At 46.1% G+C, this 4,669-nt stretch overlaps 1 pseudogene; it reads right to left on the bottom strand.

The window, feature by feature from the left end:
- Positions 1-1,069: 1,069 nt before the first annotated feature.
- LOC123119459 (protein tesmin/TSO1-like CXC 5) lies at positions 1,070-4,513 on the bottom strand (annotated as a pseudogene).
- Positions 4,514-4,669: the final 156 nt, after the last annotated feature.

The following is a 4,669-nucleotide window of genomic DNA, read 5'->3' as shown; positions in this document are numbered from 1 at the left end:
ATGCTGAAGACGTTCCTGAGCACCAAGATCGGTTTTTGACCACGGGCAACGATTGCATCTTCAAAAACATTGCACCCAGCCTATATGCATGCAGAAGAAAATTCAAAGAGGAAATCAAGTGGCTGACATTCAGAGCAAAGCGGAAAGAATACCATGGATTAGAAAACTGGGTGAAGGCTTTTGTTTGAGTTAACCGGCTGATAATCTTACCCTGTATGCAATGATCCACTTGTTGTTGCTGCTGTTGTATTTTGCCTTTGCTTTCCTAGTTTTCCTAGGTTGTGTTTTTTCTGTATAGCTTCTTTTCTTTTGCAAGGACCTTTTGTACCATTTATTTGAAAATCAATAAAAATACACAGCAGAGTCCTGCTGCTTCCCTAAAAAAAACATCGGTTTTCGACCAGTATCAGCAATGAAGATGATAATCCTTGTTAGCCAAGGAAGAAAAGGTGCACAAATCTCAGAAGGAAAAAGGAGAAAAGATGAGCACGGACAGTGATCTGGAGAAACTCTCCCCTTGTAGAACGGAAGCTCATGCCGAAAATGTTACTGAGCGTCGACATCCTTGTTAAGCCAAGGAAGAAAAAGAGCACGGGCAATGGTCCATGGGCGACGGCCAATCAGTTAGGCGCTGGTCCCTTCCGGCGCCGGCATCCCATCTGGGGCTCTCCTCCATGGCTCACATGCCCCCAGGTTTGTCTCATTGGGCTACACGGAGCATCCGGAGCAAAGGACCTGTCTTGTGCTGTTACTGTCAACTCAGCTGCTGCAACCCTCACTAGTAGCGCTGTAGGTGCATTTCCAGGGCACACACCATCTCTTTTCCTTCCTGTCAACCTCATGCTTCAGCTTGCATCATCAGGGTTGCAGTTTAGGGCTCAATCATTGAGCACCAACTAACTGTATGTACAATCAGTGGCTCTTGCATTCCAGAGACAGATGCCCCTTCCAGAAGAAGGCAGACAGACAGATTATACATGAACCTTGAAAGCAGACCAGGCAGCAGCAGCAGGGTGAAGAACTTCATTTCTAGCTGAAGATCAGGGCAAACTTACCGCGGCGAACAGGCTGGGTCCCAATACAGATTTATAGATTTACCATAAATAGATTAGTCGGTGCTAGATACACATCAACACATAACTCATAATGAGAAGAAGACTAGGGATATCTACAGCACACACCGCATTACTTATTTCAAGTGTTATTACTCCTGACTGAGAAAAAGAATCGCCGCGGCGGTGCTACTATCTCTCTCTACACAAGGCTCCTCATCTTACGCTTCAGCCACATGGTCCGGATATCTACACTCAGCGACAGGAAAATCTCCCGGTTGCTTGGATCCAAGAAGACGTCCGGGGCGAGCGACTTGTCCACCGGCGAGAGGTCTGCCATGCCGTTCATCACCTCGATGCACCGCGGGATGCTGAACCTGTTGTCAGCAGGGCTCTCTCGCTGTTTATTGTTGTTGTCTCTCTGATGATGAAACTTGGGGTCCGCGTGTCCTTCCATAGCATCGGATGTTCCGTCCTCGCTGGGCCTCCTCATGTAGCGCCATTGTTCTCCCCGTGCTTCCTCGGCAGGCCTCCTCGAGAGCTGCCATGACTCTGGACGCACCTGGGTCAGCGGTTTCGGGTACAGGTGCCCATTCACAGTATGGACTTCAACGCCGACTAGAGTCTCCTGTTGGAATGAAGACTCTCGGGATACTGGAGACGGGGGGATAGGTGACAGTGGACGATTCATGTAATAATCATCTTCATCGTCGTCGTCATCATCACTTGAGATAACTTCCGTTCCATTCCTTTCAATCGGAGTGGGTCCGGGTGTGGGTGTGGCAAGAATACTTTTACCATCCAAAATAACACCAACTGCAGAACACAAACAAACAAAAGTTTTATTTTCAGTACAGATTAAAAACCATAACCATAATTGAGATGAAGTCAGCTTCTCCAATTAAGGGGTAGCAAGCAAATCAACAGAACAAATAAATCCACAATATTATGTCAAACATCTTTGTAAAAAGAAAAGGTACCGCAATAGAATTCATCAAGCGAACTCCAACATATCCTAACCAGTATGCATTCCAGAGTTAGTATGTGGTAAAAAGCTGAGGTCATCTATGGTACCAAAACATTGATAATGTACCGTAACACCATATAGCCAGTTATAAACACTGCCAATGATTAAGCAGGAACATAATATAAATAATAGAGCATTCTCCTATAAACTAAACCATCTCTTCTTTTTAGATTTAAGTACCGAGTTAGCTTATCTTCACTACTAATAAATTAACTGGGAGTAATTTACCTTATTGTGCAGTGTATATAGTTCAAAATGTGTACCATATAGATGGAGTACAACCTATAGAATGTAGAGCATAGCTAATCTATTTTGTGTGTGTAGACCGATGGTTTGCCTAACTGTGGTGATTTTTTAATCAATGTTAAATATAAAACAAATATGTTCTCATAGACGCAAAAACACATAATAATAATTAGTTGAATTTTGAAAACACATTCATATTGTGACTACCCATTCATGAATTAGCAGTTACCCATCCACCCAATAAGCACATATCTTTTTTTTTTGAGGAATTCATATCATTTTACACATCACTGACTTTAACATCTTGCAATCTAGTAGTACGCACTAGTTCCAAGAGTTGGCACCAGATTTATGTTACCTTTTTTCCCATATGGATTTTTACAATCATCGCATTTACAGTTGATGGAGCATCCTGCCCCTCCCTTCAAAGACAGAAGAAAAAAAATACCAGTCACAAGCTGAGAGAAGAGAAAAACTAATAGGATAGAGTTGTCTTTTAAAAAAATAGGATAGAGTTGGATACAGAACCTGGTAGCAGTCACAGTATTTCTTAAGGCAGCCTGACTTTTTGCAAGTGCATTTTCTTCTAAAAAAGTCCATTTGGTATCTTGCAAATTCCTTGAGAGAATAAAAAAAAGTAGCAGGATCGTCAAAAATAGAACAAGGAAATAGTTAGACATTTACCATGTCATGTTTGAAGAAGATTTATACCGCTGAATTTTGACCAGCCTCTGCTGGTCGAACAACTTGCAAAGGCAAGCCTGGTGGTGTATTCTGTTGAACACCATGAATAGGCTTGTTATAACATGGGTCACAGCCACATAATTCAGAACATTGTGACCCAGAAGCAAAACACACGCAATAACTGCCACAATATAAAGCAATTGATCAGTACAACAAGAAGGAACTTGAATTTAGCAGTAAGAAATCATAAATCATGTTGTGTGTAATGCATGAGCATGGTTAGATAGGTATGGTGTATGTTTGTGTGTGCAGGGTGCGTGCGAAAATTAGCATTCCCCGTCTTTTCCATGCATCACCAGTTAACCACCCCCTGCCTGAAACTCAGTTCCCTCCATTGCAAGAGTGCCGTGAAGCAATACATGGCACTAACACGCAGGCTGAGTACAGCTAGACCAGAATCCCAACCAATGTACTAATCTTAGGTGTGCTTCAAGTGTGTGACATTGCACCAGTAACTAGTAAGTACAGGTGAACGTAAAATTGAAACAAAAAATCAACATGTTTGCATAAAGTTGTGTTTTTTTAAGTTGTAGGCATGTTCAAATAGAGCTGGTAAACATGCTCAAATAGAGTCACAATATCTTTAGGGATCTCGATTGGCTACATTGGGTGCGTTATCCATCAAATATCTGAAATGCTCGACCACCCAATCTATAATTGCTAAAAAAAGCACCAGACTCATTGCAGATGTGCAACTGAACTAGTGCTGGATCAAAATGCCAATTGCATCCTAAACAATTAGAAGATGTACTGAGAATCGAAGCACCATATATCTCAACCCCTCACTAAATTCTGGCGTTCTATGATGAGACATTTGCAGCATTTTGCATTACTGGCGAGACAGTGGAAAATTCGTGCAACTTACAGCTTCAGGCACCTGGACTTCTTGCAGCTGCACGTCCTGCACCCTTCGCCGTCCTCTGCTTTCCTCCTATAACCAAACACGGGAGAGAAAATGAAAGGCTAGTGAGAGGGAATCCCAGAGAAAATACTCAGCACGCAACGAACCAAAAGAGGAAATCGGAGGCGAAACCCAAATTTTGCCGAAAAGGGTAAAAAGTGGGGGGCACCGACTTCTTCTTCCTGTCGGAGCTCCCGTTCGCCTCGGCCGGCGGCGACACAGCCGTCCACACCGCGGCGGGCGCCGGCGCGGAGACGAGCGCCATAGCTTCGGTAGCAGGAGCGGCCGGAGCGGGAGCGGGGGCTGGGGCGGGAGGCGGGGGAGGGACGGGGACGGGGCCGAGGGCGGGGGCGTCTGGGGGGGCCTCGGATCCGGAGGGCTCGAGCGGCGGCGGGGGCCTCGGGGGCTCCTCTGGATCCCCCGCGGCCTCCATCGGGCAGGGCGACGGCGGCCGCCCGATCGGCGGCTGCGGCGGAGGCGGCGATGGATTCGCCGTGGTGGCGAGGCGGGGGAGAGGGAGGGGGAGAGAGGTGGAGGAGTGAACGAGGCGGAGTGGGATTGGAGAGGAAGGCGCAGGGGGAGGTGGATCGGACGGCGCGTCGAGGGCTTTAGGATTCGGGACAGGCCGCTGGAGGGTCCAGATCGGTGGGTCCTCTTTTGATCGGGCCGATTCACTCCTGATTTTCTACGGCAAGGATG

Source organism: Triticum aestivum, chromosome 5D (assembly GCF_018294505.1).
Source record: "Triticum aestivum cultivar Chinese Spring chromosome 5D, IWGSC CS RefSeq v2.1, whole genome shotgun sequence".
Classification (NCBI taxonomy): Eukaryota; Viridiplantae; Streptophyta; class Magnoliopsida; order Poales; family Poaceae; genus Triticum; species Triticum aestivum.
The sequence above is the reverse complement of the archived record's forward strand: the minus strand, read 5'-3'. Positions and strand labels throughout refer to the sequence as shown.